This window comes from Apteryx rowi, unplaced genomic scaffold, assembly GCF_003343035.1.
Source record: "Apteryx rowi isolate R43461 unplaced genomic scaffold, aptRow1 scaffold_90, whole genome shotgun sequence".
Lineage (NCBI taxonomy): Eukaryota > Metazoa > Chordata > Aves > Apterygiformes > Apterygidae > Apteryx > Apteryx rowi.
In genome coordinates this window covers 2,139,833-2,157,061 of record NW_020451205.1, presented here as the reverse complement: position 1 = coordinate 2,157,061, position 17,229 = coordinate 2,139,833, and positions in this window count along the sequence as shown.

Below are 17,229 nucleotides of genomic sequence, written 5' to 3'. Positions count from 1 at the left end.
TCGACTTCTGCCCCCGGCAGGAAGGTCTGTCTGGGACGCTGGTGTCATGTGCCTATGCTGAGGCACCAAGCTGAGCTGCGTACCCCTGGGAGGACACCAGGAGGTTGCAGCTGGCTGTGTCCACGCTGGAAGGAAAAGGGCTGAGTCAGCCCATCCAAGACAGCTCAGGTGAAAAAGCAAAGCAGACAAGAGTCCCTGGGGTTTAGCAGGGGCTGGCAGCTTTCCTATGCTATTCATCAGGAACGTGGGACTTGAACTGGGGGTCAAAACCAAAGTTGCTCTGTCTATCCTGCTTCTTTAACCTGAGAAACTTGATGCTAGCACAGGAGGTGCCTCTGGCCATACTCAGGGCCCGCCACTCTGAGCAGAGCGGGCAGGAGCCGCTTCACTTTGTGTTATCTCCCAGCCCCACCAGAAAATGCGAAGTCTATTTGTGGATTCCACTTACTGTATCATTTTTTTTTGGGTGCTTGAACTTTGGGAAAAGAAAAGGAAAAAAAAACTAGGTCATTTTCTATTTATTTGGAATAGCTGAAATGTTAGCCCTCCAGCTGCAGAAAGCACTGCTCACATCTCTGCGGGGTTTGCCGAACTTGGAAGCAAACGACTGGGGAAAGGAGAAACCTTCCCCTTACCAAATAAAATGTGTGTTTTGCCCAGCTTCTTGTTTAGGCTGCCTGAGGAATTAGATGTTGTTTACCAAATTTGATATGTTGCCAGTTGTCTGATTTCTCAAGTTGCTTTTCTGTGATGGATGAAGTGACTGAGTCCAAAGCATTTGAGGAGCCTTTCTATGATGACATGAGATGTTATTAATTAATTGACTGATTGTCCTTACTACTGCTCTGCATCAGTCCAACAAAACACTTGAAGGGATGGATGGAGGCGTGGATTGCCCCGCGGCTCTGAAAAACAGGGAAAAGCTTTGCTTTTGCTGGGCTGGCTCACTGCAAAGTCGCTATTGCTGCTTCAGCCCTGGTCTCTAACTGCCAAAGGCTGCAGGAAGAAGGACGACATGGCAGTGACAGCCTTGCTTTGGGACTTGGGAGATCAGAGGGCAGTTCATTCCCTGCTGCTGACTTTCTGCATCACTTACTGCTGCCTTGCATCAATTCCTCCTCACTGCTACAGGGAAAACAGCCTGATCTGCCCCCCGCCCCCCCCGAGGGCAGTGAAAATCAGTGCAGCAAGGACCACGAGCTTTTGGGGTGTTGAGGTGCTAGCTAGACCATAGGGATGCTGCTGCGAGGAAGAGCCTCCTGTCTACGGGGTTGCCATAACTCCAGCAAAGGGCAGGTGGTCCGTAGTTGCAGGCTTGGTGTGCCCAGCTACGGGCTTTATTCTTGCAGCTCGGGGCAGAGAGACGAGCAGCTGAAAGAGCAGGGTGCAGGGGTGACAGTGCCTGCCGTGGCCCTGTGGCCATCGCAGAGCATTCACGGCGAGTCAGAGGGCGCCCCAATTCCCTCTCCCGCTCAAGAACCGCAACTGCAGGAAGGTTATGCTAACCTGGCAGAGGAGCCTTGCTGACCTCCACAGTTTCCACACGTGCAAGAAACTCGACCCTATAATTTGCGGTGGTGGAGGACTGAGTTTGTGCTCTCCCCTAAAACTATAAGCCTGATTGCCCCCCTCCCCCCCTGCCTCCCAGCCCAAGGAAAGCACTATTTTTTTCTGTTCTTCAGCTCCTTGTTTTTTTTCTGTCCTCCCAATCTAAAATGGGTAATTCGGGCTGAAAGCATCTGTTTGCTCCTCGTGATGGGGAAATGCAACAATGAAGGGCTAAACTGCTCTGTGACTGATTAACCCCCCCCACCAGAGCTCCTCTATCTGTGCTGGTGAGACCCCCCAGCTGCGGCCCTTGGCCACAGTGAGGCCTGGCGGGGGGGGGGGGTGCATTCTCAGGTGCCCACCTGGGGCTGGGGAATCGCTCGAATGCAAGGGCCTGGCAACCAGTTCCCTGGCAGCCCAGTCTGCAGACAGGCTGTAGGAGCATCCCCGGGACTCACACTCCTGTGAAATAGCCAGCCAGAGTCAAACGGACTCAGTTCCACCATGCAAATGTGGTGGATGCCTCTGCCTCCAAGCACCAAGGCATGTCCCACGTGAGCTGCTGGGGATGCTGCCCTTTGAGACCTGCTGCAGAGCTCTGCTGGCAACAGGGCTCAGTTTTATAAAAGATGATTGCACAGCCCTGCCGGCCCTGGAACCAAGCATAAGGCTGGAGTTATAGCAGGAGCTTTTGGAACTACCTGCCTGGAGAGAGACTCAGTCTTTATTCTGTTCAGGGCTCAGGGAAATGGTCATGGAGTTTAGGAAGACCAGGGCCAATTTCTCCTGTATTGAGAATCATGATCAAAATCACAAAACTTTCACATGGAGGAAAGAACAAGGGATGGAGCCTGCCTTGCTGCATGGTGCTGTGGTACCTCCACAAAGCTAGGAGGTATCAGTGCAAGGAGAAATATTCATCTTTCATCAACATTAGACGTTTATTCCTCCCAGAAGAAGGAAGAGGTCATAGCGCTGGGATGCTGCAGCGCAATCTGGGCAGGTCACGCGGAGGATAAAATAACCAGTGCTCTTGTTAGTGCAGTTGCCATAGCCATAACGGGGCAGAGCTGATCTCTTATCAGGGCACACTGCCTCTGTTTTCACCTCACTGAACTGCTGCCCTCCCCGTGCCTGAGGACAGGCAGATCCTGCTCGCATTACTGACAGCATTTCTGGAATCCACTGGACGGGGTCCAGGCCTGGAGGAGTCCCGGGCTGAGCATCCCTCCAGCCGGGCCTTTCTGCTCTTATCTGCTCTCCATTTTCATGCCTGAGTCATCAGAGACAAGAGCATCAAATCAGAAATAAAGTCATTAACTCGCTAAGCAAATACAGATGAAAATCCTCGCTTTAGGTTTTGAAAACAGAGCCTGGGCTTTTCAGGGCTTTAAACTGCTGAGGGCCTTTAAACCCTTGGGCACATCACGGGGTGGGTGACAAGAGGAAGGGGACCAGGGTGCCTGTTGCGCAGATCTTGGCTTTGCCCTGGGGCAGCTCACGCGCGCGGAGCTGAAACGGCTCCACTGGCAGGCTGGGGGTGAGCCCCGTGCCCTGGCTGTGCTCGCCCCGGACGGCTCCGGCTCCCYGAGCCCCGGCCGGGAGGCGCTGGGCCAGCAGTGTCTGCTGTGCCCCTCTGGCCTCAGTGGCTGCCGTCGCCCCGGCCGGGCAGCACCTCTCGTGCCAGCCTGCTTGCTGGAGACGGCTCGTGCCTCCCACGGAGCGCCGCAGCTCGCACGGCCCCGGCTTGCCTGGTCTGGGACGATCCGCAATTTCGCTCTTCTGCTGCTTTTTCTTTCTTTCTTTCTTTTTTTTTTTTTTTTTGCTAACATGTACAAATGGGAATTAAATTGAGGCCACTAAACTCATTCGCACTTGCAGCCGTAATACGATTGCAGGCAGTGTTTCACCCACTAGCTCTTCACAGCAGCTGCCTGTCTCCGTCTAGAAAAATGCAGCAGGCTTGCTCCCGCTGCCGCATCTCCGGCGTGCTGCTGCTGCCTGCTGCTCTGAAAGGGCCTTTGTATTTACAGCCGCCCGCAAAAGCAGAGCAGTCAGAGTAAACCAAAGCAGAGCAAGGCAAAACACTCTCGAGTAATTTCTTTTCCGCGTGAGCGCGCAGGATCCCAAACGCGCAGCTCCGATCCCGCTCCGAGTCCCACAGCCGCGGCTGGCCGAAAGCCAGCCTGGGCCGGGCCGATCCCAGCGCCAGGGAGCGCGCGGCCCTGCACGCCCCGCGCCGCGGCAGGGAGGCTGAGCGGCCCCCGCTCTCGCGCCGCCGTTCGGGGCTCGGCACGGGCTCTGCCGTGAGAGAGGACGGTGCCGCGCTCTCGAGGGCTGGATTCGCGGCCGCCCACGCGGCGCGGCTGAGCCTCGGGGGAGGCGGAGGGGATGAGGCGAGATCACGAGGAAGGAGCGAGCCTGGGAAAGAGCGGGCACGGGCGAGGCCGGTCCCGGGCCGGGCAGCGCAAGCGGCTGAAGGGCACCTGCGCCCGGCCGGAGGGCTGGGGGCTGCCGGTGAGCCCCTGCGCGCCGGGGGGGGCCGGTGGCGGTGGTGCCGCCGGCGTGATGAGGACCCCGCTTGGCCTGCGTCGCTCCGCAGCATGCAGGCTCAGCCGGCCCGGCAGAAACCGCCGAGCACTGACTGCAGCCGCTCGCTTCCCGACGAGGGCAGTGCGGATGGCAGGATTGTCCAGGCTGCTTCCAGGCTTTGTGGGCTGGGGGGGATTTTTCTCCTTCCTTCCCGGGCCCGTTGGGGATGAGGTGTGAAATCATTTCTGCGGCAGTTGGCTGGAGCAGCTGGGAGCCCGGCTGGAGGCTGGTGCCGGCGCCCTCTCGCCGCCGTCCCCCTCTCGCCACCGTCCCCCTCAGCTGTTCGCAGACGGGCGCTTTCAGGGCACGCTGCACAGACACCCAGGGCTGGCGGAGGAGGCACGCCACTGGGGACGGCTTAAAAGCAATCCCCCCCAAGGGGCCCAGTCCTCAAATACTGCTGCCAAAACTGTGCAGGTAACCCCCCGTCCCTGGAGCAGAGGCGTCGTCTCTGTGGCCAGGCCCCTTCGCGCGAGGGGGAGCAGTCGGGGCCGCTTTGGGGACCGTGTCCGAAACAGAGCCCCGGGCGGGAGATATCCGACATACCGCCCCCCGGGTGCGGGGTAGAGGTGCACGTGGAGAGTCGAACCCCGCAGCGGCCACAGACCCCAGGGCAAGGAGCGCCCCAGGCTCTGCACTGCCCACCCACCCAGCAGGGCTAAGCCCGTATTTTTAGCAGGGAGGATGAGGAGGAGAGATGCTGGTCACAGGTGAACCGGCTCAAAGACCAGCTCTCCCACTGCCCCAGGGAAAAAGCCCTCAAACGTATCCCTGAAGAGCAAATAAGAAAGGGCACGAATGTGCTGGGATGGAACAGCTGCTGAGAATTTAAATGACCACCCATGAATGCTGGTTTTGTTTCGTCCCAGACGCGGCTGCACTCTGCTCCGGTGAAGCAGCATTCAAATGCAACCGATCATAGGATTCTCGCCTGCAAATAAAGCCAGTCGGGAAAATCCGGGGAGAAACTGTGCTTGAAAGGAGTCCTGGAGTGGCATCCTGCCTTTGGCTGGCCCTGCCAAAAGCAAAGGTTCTGCTGGAGAAGTCAGCTGAGCAGCCCGGAGGGGGAGAGCAGCAGCGGCGCGGGGCCGCGTGAGCCGGGCTGGGCCAGGCCGTGGCCCTGGAGATGACGAGGTGCCATTGGAGCCCAAAAGAGGGGCTGCGGAGCCACCAGGCTCTGGCCGTGAGGTGCAGGACCAAGCTGGGGCAGCCGAGCTTCCTCCTCGCCGAGGCGCGCGGCTGCTGCCCTCCGGCTCTGCGGAGAGCCTGGTGAGGTGGGAAAGGCACCGCAGCTGCCGGGGCTCAGGCCGCCCCTCGCCAAGCCTGCAGGCCCCAGCGGGCTGGGGGCTCCTGCCCTCTGTCCCACCCGGTACAACGCTGCCCACCCTGCGGAAACACAGGCCTGCCTCTTCCTGCGTGAAAACACATTATTTTTGCCAAGGACCATGCTCTGGCAAAACTTTGTTACCGTCCTCCAGAAGGACAAATGAAAAGAGAGGCACAGTCCTTGAGGAACGCAGTGGCTGTGCCCAGCACTGGTGTTACGATGAGCTGCAAGGACCTCATATCCCCTTTTTCCAAGAGTGAGCAGAGGAGAGGTGGAAGGAGTGGAGACACGCTTGGGAAATGAGCAATGTGCACTTCCTGTTCAAACTCCTCTCTTTGCCTGCCTAATTTGATACAGTTTTGGGTTTAAGCCTTGGGAACGGAAGCCGTGTATGCTTTCTGCAGGAGCTATCTTGACAAGATGTGAGAGAGGAAAACTTTTCCAGGGACAACCTCAAGGTGAAGATCTTGGCTTGGTCATGAGCCAGTCTGGGATGAAATGATGCCCCATGAACAACCACGGCTGCACGGGCAAATGCAGATGCAGCCAGTTGCCATGTCCTCAGCCATGCATCAATTGAATGCACACTGTCAAATCTGTGCCCTGAAAATCTAGCTTCATATGGACAGGCAACATTGCCGTTCCATGCCGTGTATTACTGTTATTAACACAAAATCAGCTTAATACACCTTAGATATTTTACACAATTCCTTTTATAAAGGGGCTTAACAAACTAATTTATTTCCAACATTTGTACATGACATATTTGCTAATTTATTTATGCAGTAAATGAAATCAGTGTTACTAACCATTTGGAAAATAACAAGTAATGTAAGAAACCTACCTGTATATAAGAGAAAAGAATGTAGTCTTGCTTTGCAGGCACACTTTTCTGGAACCACACATCCCTTGCAGACATGTGCTGCCTTGCACAATAGCTGGACATTTCCTCCTTTTCCCGTGTTGCAACTCAGGCTGGACTGTGAAATTAAACTGACCATTTTCAGTTTTTCTTTCTCAGCACTCATGCCCCTTTCTTAGGTCACAGCCTGTGCCCTCACCTTTGGGTTCCCATTTCCGGCGAATGCTGACGGTTTTGACAACCACTGCATTTTTATTTTCACCATCATGACAATGTCACTGTTTAGATTAGATTGTATTAAAAATAAATAACGCTTTTAAAACGAAGCTGGCAGTGGGGGCACTAAACTGTGACAAAGGCCAAGGAGTCGGTGCTGAAGATGATTAATATGATTTTTTCAGGCAAAACAATGCAGCAGTTCTCCCCCTTCAGGAGCTGTATTGGGAGGATCGGGGGAGATGAAGGCACTTCGTGTTGCTTGCTCCCCTTCCCTTGGAGGGAGCTGTGCTGACTGCACCTCCGTGGCCCTGTTCCCACTGCCTCAGCTCATGGTACCTCTCCTGTCACAGCTGTGCAATGAGTGTGTAGGTGCTCTGGGCTCTGGGCAGGTGCCCACGAGGAGGGCGCCTGCAGGCCGTTTGGTCTGTGACACCAAAGTGCCAGCGGGCGACATACAGCTGCCCCAGGACATGGGCGAGACGGGAGCCTCCTCCAGCTCCCGACAGGAACCCACAGCCGCAGCCCGCACTGCCACTGCCGGGCACGGGAGCAGCTGGGGGGAGGCAGGGGGCTGCCCAAGGGCAGCATGGATATTCAGAAACCGCCCCGTTCTGCCTCCCCACTCAGCTCGGGACGGGAACATGAGTTTGGCAGTTGCTGAAGATGGGTGTGTCACTTTGGGCTTAACCACCAAGAAAGGGAAAAGGAAGGGGAGCGATGCAGAAGGCAGGAGGCGGCTGGCAGCAGCCATGGCCTTGTGGGCTGCCCGCAGAGGGTCCTTCCCCGCAGCTGTGAGAGGTCTCGCTCCTGCCCCCTCTGTCGCCAGCAGCCCAGGCTTTGGCAGGCGTCAGGCCACACCGGCATGGGCAGAGCACAGCTCCAGCCAAGGCAGCAGGCTGAAACACCTGCTCGCTGGGGTGCTGGGCCCTCTCAGCCTCTCTCAGCCTTTCTCCAGGTCCCTGCTCTGCTTTCATTGCTGCTTTGGCCGTTGCTCCCCGTGCCTGCCTGCACCAGACCTGTGTGCCTGAGCCCGGATGGGCAATGAGCACCACTAATCTTCAAGGCAGTTAAAGAGGACATAAGAAGCACACTAACAAGTGGCATATGGGATTTCCGGAGCTTCAGGAATGACAGATACACCTAGCTCCACCACACTGCAGACACAAAGTGGTCTGCACTGTGTAGCCCCCCACCCCAGGCACATCAGGGGCCTCCTCTGCACACCAGCTGCATGCAAAGGTTTTCAGGTGGAGCCAAGCAAGCTTCCAGCACCCTGGGGACCAGCGAGGCAGCTGCTGAGGGACGCGCGCTACTGCCAAGGTGGAGGGAGCAATCAGGCAGACTCTCCTGCCCCAGAGAAGCTCAGCCTGCTCAGGAGGGCTGGCTCCCAGTCCACCCCAGTGCGGCCACACTTCGCTGCACAAAGCACTAGTGCAGTGGTGGAGCCGCTCCCGCTGCTGGCTTGCAGCACCCCAGGAGCAAGGCCTGTGTCGCAGCTGCTGCCCTGTTGTGACAACCCTTGTTGCTAAACCCCTCGAGCAAATGAGGCGTGCAGCTGGAGGGCTATAGTCCTCCTCTGGAGCTGGTCCAAGAACTTCTCAACGCCTAAGCTTTCTGCTGCTTCCTGCTTGCAGAGAAGAGAGGGAGAAGTAATGAGCAAAGTCTTAGGCAAACATTTTGGAAATCAAAAGATCTCACTCTCAGAGTCTGATCTGGCTTAAGAGCTTCACAGGAGATGGAGCATGGTCAATGTACAGATCGTGGGAAAGAGACATTGCCCCGTGGAGCCTACAGTTGATCTGCTTCAGCAGGGAAAGAAAAAATCGCTGCCACTCACTGCTCTGCTCCTTTTGTTCTCTACCTCCCCTGCCTTTCCACCTTAGACCATTTTACAAACTCTGCTTTATCCCATCCCTGATGCTTCCTTTTTATTGCTACCAGCGTCGCTAATAATAACAGCTCTAAATTCTCCACGCCTGCCACTTAGTTCCTGATAATGGGCCCTGTGCAGTCATGTTGCATCTCTTTGTGTCTTCATTTAGTTTATGTCTGTGTGTGTGCTCTTCAATGCATAAAATGTGTGGGCAACTGCACACCACTCTCTCCTCCCCCAGTTGTGTAATTTGGGTATTTGGATGCAATATGCACCCCCCCCCATCTCTTTGCTTATGGGAATATCATGCCCATCCCTGTGGCAGGCAAATCAGATATGTGGCTGTATTCCTTACCTTTCTAATGAGCTGAGAGTGCACAGAAGAGATCAAAATAGCCCTGGCTGACACAGATACCTGTGCAAAACAGTAGGGGCCTGCACTTGCCTTTGTAATTGCATACTGCATGTCGATGAGTCACCCGCAGCCCCGCACTGGCGGGCAGCACACCGGCCTCCCTGCCTCCTGCTGCAAGATGTGGGGAGAATTCGCCATGGTGAATTTGTTATCATTTGTCTGGGAAAGTGCTGCACCCACCAGAAAGGGGGTTCCAGAAACGCAATCAGTGAGTAGCAAAGAGAGCAGGGAAAAGGGTGGTAATGAGAGCATCTTGCAGCTTTTTAAGCTCTCTAGACACTTTCAAGTGCCAAGAAGACTGTGTGAGCTGTGATTTTGCTGCATTATTTCTGTCGCTAGCTATCTCTGCACAGGGAGCTCCTATGTGCAAATAACTGCTTGCAGCAAGCAGGCGCTGACACAGAGCCTGGTTCTGGGATGCTCTGAGGTCCCTCCCTGGCTGGCATTGCTTTCGTGAGGACACGCATCCCCTTGGGACCAGCCCTCAGCCTGTGCCAAGATCAGGACACTGTGTTTCCAAGATGGGCTCCCTTTTCTCGACTGCCCGTACAGCTGTAACCAAACCAGCCGATGGATGTCGGAGATGGAAGCAATGCATCAGTTCACCCCAAACTCCCTTGACTGTGGCAAGAAATTCGTACGAGCAGAGCTCTCCCACCAATCTCACCATGGCTTGGGGTGGCTTGGGGTAGCTACTTCACTGCAAGCGATTGTGCGGTGAGGAAGAGATTAATAAATAATTAGCCCACAAACTTCCACCGGGGAGTTTTGTTTCTTCTTCTCCAGTGGTGTTGCCTGTTCAGAGAGAGAAAAATGGGGGAGAGCAACTATCTCTGAAAGAGAGATACTGGAGGGTGGGGTGGCATTTTTTCACCATGAGGCTGACTATGCAGGATCCTTGTGCTGTTAGCAGCTTACTTCGCTTATCAAAGGGATGAGGGGAGGGAGGAGGAGGAATCAGTAAAATCAATGAGAGCCTATTTGGCGGGACAAAAGAGCATGATTTTATTTATAGAGCTGGCTGGAGCTGAACTGTCTCCTGTGCAGGGACACAGTGCTGAGGTGTTGCGAGGAACAGCAGAGCCATCTCTGCACGGGGCCTGGGAGGCACGCCAGGACCCACTGGCTCTGCCACCCCGAGGCCTTGAGCCTGCACCGCGTTTACGTCCTGATCTCTACCTTTCTCTGACAGGCTGCAGGCACCTCTTGTGAGTGACAGCTGCTGTGGGCGACAAGGTCTGTGACCCAGGCTGGGCCAGGGGACCACGATGGGATACCTGCTGAGGATGTGCTGCTGCAACACCAGTGCATGAAAAGGATGAATAGTTATGAGCAGGACCACCCAATTGCTCTCCCAGACTGCACCTCCAGCTCTTTGCCCACTTGTCATAGGTGCTGCCTGGTAGCTGGTCTTTCTAGAGCACCCACTTTACTCCCTTCCTAAAGCATCACTGGCTGCCTCCTGGGAGGCTCTGGCATGCTTAGACCTTCGCTGAATCCTCTGTCCACCCCCAGATCCACCAACATAGTGAGCCGCAGCCTGCAGTCACGGGTTGCTAAGCTCTGTGGTGGGTCAGAGGAAGCAGAAATCTGAGGGGTAACCAGCCCTCACCCATCGCAGGTGCTCGGCGCCGTGTCTCCAAAGCCAGAGCTTCCAGGAATGGTGGGAGGGGGGAACAGTCACTGTCAGTCACCAAGGTGGGTTTTATGAACTGGATTAATGAAAGCGGAAGGGATGGTCTGGAGGGAGGTGCTGCCGAGAAGGCCCTTTGAGAGACGTAGATGGGAGAGCCTGGCCACCAGTCGCTCTGGGCTGCGAGCCATGAGGCGAGGAGATGGACCCACAGACAGCACTGCCGGCAGCTGCTGTTTAAAGAACAAAAAGTCCTCATTCAGCAGTGCTCTGGGTCCACAGCGGCTTCCCTCGCCTTTCTTCCCCCTTTGGCCACCTTTGCTGGCACCAAAATCAGGACCTGTTTGGGTGATCATGATGCCTCTTTAGGGGGAGATAGTTAAACAGAGGGAGGAAAAGAAAAACAGTGAGCCCAGCACTTAGATAAACCCTAACAGCCCCCTGGGGCGAGACGTGAGGAATCACCCTGCTCAGGGCCAGGATCAGCAGAGGACAGCAGGACCAGGCACTTTGAGTTTGGGATTTTGGCCAGCCTCCTGCCTGCCCCTCACTCCTCCCGGGGCAGAGGGCAGAGGAGCAAGCACTCGGCCGCGCTCTAAGGGCCGGCAGTGGGGGGAACTGGGGAGATGCCTCTGGCTCCCAGCAGCCATCCTGCTGGCGAGTGGTGCCGGCACGGTGCTGGGGACGCCCATGCTCCCTGTCCCTTGCACACCGATAAGCCCCGCTCAGACTCTCTCCCACCCACAACAGCCCTTCCCATCAGTCCCATGACTGCTTGTTCCCACCCTGGCTTTCCAAAGAAAACCAACAGTATTTCCTTGGATGCTGCTGCATGATCGCCTCGGCCGGTCCCCAACGGCTGGCAGCCCGCAGGGACTGTTGTGGCATCGACAGCGACAACGGTTATTTGCTCCTCTTTGTGGGAGGCTCGGCTGGGAACATGATGCTCTGCAAGATACAGAGGAAGATAAGAGTCCTGCCTAGAGGGCACACCAAGCCCCAGCCTGCCCCCAGCGAAGGTCCTTGGATACTCCCTGGGCCGGGGAGATGAGGACACGCAGGACAGCCCCAGGGTTGGATCCGTCTCCAGCACACAGAGAGAGAGCGCGGTGCCTGTTGCATGAAATGACACCACTCACCACGGGGACCCTGCAGCGAAGGGATGCCAAGAAGCGCCGCTAGGGCCAGAGGCATCCCAGCAAGGAAAGACGAGGCAGGCGGGCCGACAAGGGGACGGCGAGGTGACATCGATGGGATTTGACAGCCACCGTAAGCAGGTGTAAGAGCCAGCAGTTGCACAGTGCAGCAGGGAGGCAGAGTTCAGCCAGAACGAGAGAGTAAGCGTGAGGGACACTTACCATACGGCGCAGCTCCCTTTGGTCCCTGCAAGCAAATCACTTTCCAGTGTTAGCACTCCAGATTGCCTTCGAAGCAGCAAGTGCTGCTTGCAGGGAGACATGTCTCTGATCTCCAGAAAAACAGGAAGGGGAAGGCGTGGGTCTCTGCATCAGGATGTAAGACAGGCTTAAAGAGCAGCAAAGAGTCTCTGAGCAAGGGCTTTTTCTCCTGGATAAAGTGATGGGCTGCATGAGTTGAGTGCTCTGGGAACCTGGGGCTGCAGCAGCTCCTGAAAAGCTCCTGTGCCCTTGCAGAGCGGGGCTGGTTATCACGGTGGCACACAGGTCCTCGTGGCGGCATGTGATGCCGAGGCGCATGCTCGAGCTGGGAGGCCAGCTCCGGAGCGCCCGGGGAGGAGAGCAGCCTGCTTCAGCTGCTGTTTGTTTCTTCCCGCAGGCAAACGTGAGTCACTAAAAATGCCATAAGGAGTCAATGGGCATCCTGGGCTCCTTGCTCAGCCCACACAGCTAGCGGGCAGTATGAGCCATCACCCAAGAGCCTTTCCTACCCTCCTCTGCTCTGCCTGCACGCTGCTCCCTGCTTCAGGAAATTCCCATCTGTTCTAATAGCTAATCGACAACCAGCTTCTCAATCCTTTGCCACCACATTTCTTTCTTCATGGGTTTCCTCTACAATAACTGCATGACTTTAGTGCTATAGTATGTGCTGGGATGCAGTTTTGGAGACGGGTATACTGCAAAATGAGGATAGCTGTAGTCCTGTACAACATCACCCCAGTTGTCCACATCCCACCAAGTGTGTCTGCACAAGGGACTCTGCCAGCACAGAGGTGTGTCGCTCACCAGTCGTGCCCCCTCGACACAGCTAGGGCTGGAGTGCGGCCTGGGTTTAGGAGCTGGAACGGCAACTTCAGAGCGAGCACAACCACTGCACAACTCCCAGGACAAGCCAAAGCTCAGAGCCAGGATCCCAAGCCGGCATCCACTTGTCCTCTGAAGCTACTCTCTTGTTTCCCAGGTCTCTTCTAGCCTAACAGGCAATTTCCCCAGCCTTGTGGTAAAGTGAACACAAGGAACAAGAACTGAGGGAATGGTTTCTACCTAGGTGTGCAGGGAGTGAGGGACCACTCCTCCAAGTGGCGCAAATTGCCCCATTTGTTTTGTTTCACAGGAATTCACTCCTCGCTGATCATTAAGCATTGTGGATACTTCATCTCTTGAACAAAGAAGGAGGAGGTGGGAGCTCTCAGGTGCACACGGCTGATCGGCTGATCGGGAGCTATATGACAGGTAAAATACAGAGAAAAAGTGCTGCTAGGTCCCTTGCACTCAGTACCTGCCAGTGAAGGACGATGCTAACCCGAATGCTGAGCAGAGCGTTGGGGCTTCCTTCTGGCGGAAAGGAGTCTGATGGAGTAACTCAGTGAAACCCATGGCCACGGCATTACTAACCACTGTCTGCTCCATGGGGAGCAGTGCCTCCGGTTAGCACCCCACCTGAATGGGGATTATTTTTATGGAAGGATTTTGGAAGAGCTTCAAGAGCATTTCCCCCTTCAGCTGGTTCCCGGCTTACCCTGCCACGTGCAAAGACTGACCCAAGTGCGGAGACCTCCTTCCGCTGCCGTCCCCCAGCAAGCTGGTCCACCAGGGCGGGAGTCCCAATGGCCTCAGCGGGAGGTCTGCGAATTTGCCCTGGGGCTGCATTTACCGCCGGTTAATTTTAGTGACAAGGAGAGAGTGTCAAACCCTGGGGGGCCGGCGGAGACCCGTGCGAGGCTGAGGATGCGGTAACTCCAAGCGAGACCCATTTGCTCCTGCCTTTCACTCTGCGCACACTCCAATCGTTACAACATTTTCAAACCCACAGACAGAGGCAGCTGAAACACGAAACCAAAGGCGGGAGTTTACACAGCGCTGGGTGTCTCCGGCTCAGCCGACTTTCATTGGCTCCTGTCAGTGTCCCACATTTGGCCTTTGGTAGGCTACGGGTATGTTCAAACCCTGTCCCCTCCTGACCGCTGGCCTAATGACATTACTCACTCTCTGCTGTTTTGAAAGGGCATTTGCAGGCTTTTCCTGTTATATTTTACCTAGGTAATAGTATCCTCAGCCCCTCTGGGCCCAGCATCGCACCGCGGCAGCCGGCTGCAAAGCCGGTTAAATGCCAGAGAGGGCTTGGTTATAACCCCTGACTCGCGACACGACGTGACGACAGGGCAGAGGCTTGGGCACCAGAGCGGTGGGCACCGAGGGCTGTGGGCTGAGGGCAACGTGCCCCGGCACGCAGCCTGGGGCCACCCTGCGAAGAAGCTCGGGAGGCTCCTTGCGCCGTAAATGGCCTCAGCTGTGTGCCACTTTGTTTCAGGTAAATCAGGAAATGTAGTTGTCTTATGACAAGTGGAAAGAACAACAAGCCCTTCCCAGCAAAGGGCTCGCTTGGCTCTTCCTCATCAGTGCCACGGGTGTGTAACTCTGACAAGCGATGTGGAATGGAAAGTGTCCTTTCTCTGGGGTTCAGAGCAACTGGTTTGGGCTGAAGGACAAAACAGTAGGAGAAAGGCCTATTTGCCCTAGCAAGGGGTTTATCTCCGCAGGACTGTGGCTGACACCTCTGATTATATAAATATAGAAAACAAAAGAGGCTCAAGTGCTGTCAGCTCTTCTGCTTGCATAACTCAGGTTTTGATTTAGAAAGTCATGAGCAATCAGTTAATAGTGAAACTGCTCAGTCACTCTATATATACAGACGCAGAGGGGTGCATGTATATGGGATATATAATATCCCATTCACACCATTGCATCAAAGCACTGTGGAGCTGACATGCTCTATATCCACGATGGGTATTTCTGAGGCTGCCACATGACTGGCTTCTAAGGAGATGGAAATAACGCCAGCTATAACATCTTGTCCTCCTTTGCCTTTCTCCCGGTGCTTCCGAAGCCCTTCATGAACTTTATTCAATCAATCCCCCCAACAGCTCTGGGACACAGGGAAGTATTGTGATCTCCATTTTATAGGTGAAGAAGAAAAGGCACAGAAAAATACCCACGCTGCCCAAAAGTCCAGAGCAGTCAGGAGCAGGGCTGGGAACATGTTAACACTGACTTGCAGCCACGTGAGCATCTGTACTTCATCCTCCAGGATCCCATTGAAACTCAGGGACAGAACCAGCAGTGAGTCCGGCTCTCAGAGATGCCCCTGTCTCTCTTCATCCCAGCTCTGATGATCTCTGGCCACTTCTTGGCACAAGGGCAGCCCAGCTTGGATACCCCTGCTCAGTTTTGTCAGCCTGGCTGGAAGAAGCCCTTGACTGGCTCTGCTCAGAGGAGAAATCAGCCAGCGCCAGAGAATCAGCTGTGCTTTGCTTTCCCAGTGCTTCTCCTGCACCTCGGCCTCTGCCATGTAGCACTGCACAGTGTGGGTCGCTGCAGCTGGACAGACAGTCTTGTGGCCTGGCTGCTCAATGCCAGCTGATGGTTGCATTGTGCCTGAACAGTCATGAAAGTGTTCACCCTCTCAGGTTAGACAGGAAAGAGAGGGGAAATTCACTTGCACGCACACTCAGAAGAGAAAAGGTATTTCTGAACTATAAGGCTATGTATGGCTTGATTAAAGAAAAAAACACATGCAGGTAATTCACATGAATGTTTATTTCCTATCAGAGTACAACTTGTATATAGGAAATCACAAGATACTCGAAAAAGAATCTCAAATTTTGTGCAACAAATTCCTCCCTAAAGACTATTTTTACTGTGAGGTCTTCTAGTCCTGCGTTTCCCCCGACAGGGCAAATGTCCCTCCTGTTTACAGTTAGCTTCCTCTCATTCTGCAGCGTTCACTACACGTATCATTTGCAAGGAGGGACTGGGGGAAACATACTCCAGATCACTGGGCAATAGAGTCACCTGGGAATTAGAGTCTTGGCCTGCAAGTAATTGCATGTGCCCCAGAGCAAGGCAATTTTCTTCTCTAGGCCCTTCCTGTCTTTGAAATGCAGACAAGGAACGCTGCCACTTTGTGCCATGCTTGCTATGAGTAATATATGTGAATACTGGAAGCAGAGTTTCTGGGCCCAAACCTCCCACTGAAGGAAAGAGAAATTTCACCACTGACAACTCAGCTTGAAAAGCACCTCGTGTAACTGTTATACTACTTCATAACAGTAATTAGTAATAAAGTGCTACAGCAATGAGGAAGAGTTGGTGGCGGCTTCTCTCATGCTTTCTCTGCATCCCAGCAGCCAAGCTGCCCCTGCCCCCTGCTCTCATCCGCCATATGATATAACATATACTGTCTGCTGACATCTTCTTTTGCTTGCCAGGCTCAGAGTCATTGTGAAAATCCAATGCTGCTGCATAGAACAGTGTTGAGAGCACGTCCTGAACCAAAGGGAGGCAGAGGATGTCTGAAGAGAGGCTAGGAACAGCCCATCCTTTGAAACAAAAGCAAGACCAGAAAGTTGATCAGCAGCAAGAATTTACCCCTGGAGGGTTACAACAAGAAGCAACTCCTGTTCATCCCTGAGAGCACATGAGAAAGCTCTCCACCTAGATCACTCCATATCACCTTGCTTCATCAGCCATTTATGCACCTAAGTATCCTACAGGCTCAGATGGGATATGAGGATCTGGACCCATTAGTCTGCAGGTGTTGCCACTTGGTTGATTGTATATCAGCTAATTCAGCCTGCATTGCCAGGCCCTGTTGTCTCCTGTGTAATTGCTCAGGGTAAGTAAATAGAACATTCATGGGATTTTGGTCCAGTCATTAATTATTTCTGAAAGGGCTTTTAGTGTATGCTTCAAAACCCAAGACAGAAAATGATGCATATGACATCAAGATGCTTGCTGTAACAGACACAACAGCATTTAAATGGAAATAAAGGAAATCTGAAGACCTTTTGCTCCTCTTTACTTTTCACTTTCAGTCACCTGACCTTGTTCCTGTGTATATCCAAGGCTGATCTTACAGCTATAAAGTTCAGTTCAATGTACCCCGCTCAGCAAATCCAGTAGCTGTCAGGATTTATATGTCAATAAGGTGCAATCCAGAGATTGCTGACAGGCTCGCAGCAGCGCTTGAAGCGCCACGGGAGCCCAGCGTTCCCAGTTTTACGGACCAGTCTTGCCATCGCTTAGCGCCGGGCGTAGCGTTTATTGCCATGAACAAGCGCAGCGAGGTCCAGAGGACTTCTCCGAGCAGCGAACGCTGCAGCTCAGGCCAGCTCAGGCCAGTTACCTGGTGGCAATTAGAGGCTGGGCAGCCTCAGCTCTGCCGGCGCAGTTAAAGCCGTCCAGCCTGGCGCAGGAGAAACGTGCTCGCGCCTGAGGGGCTCATCCCGCCGCGGGGAGGGGAAACAAAACGCGCGGCTCGAAGGCATCGCCGCGCCCGCCCGCCC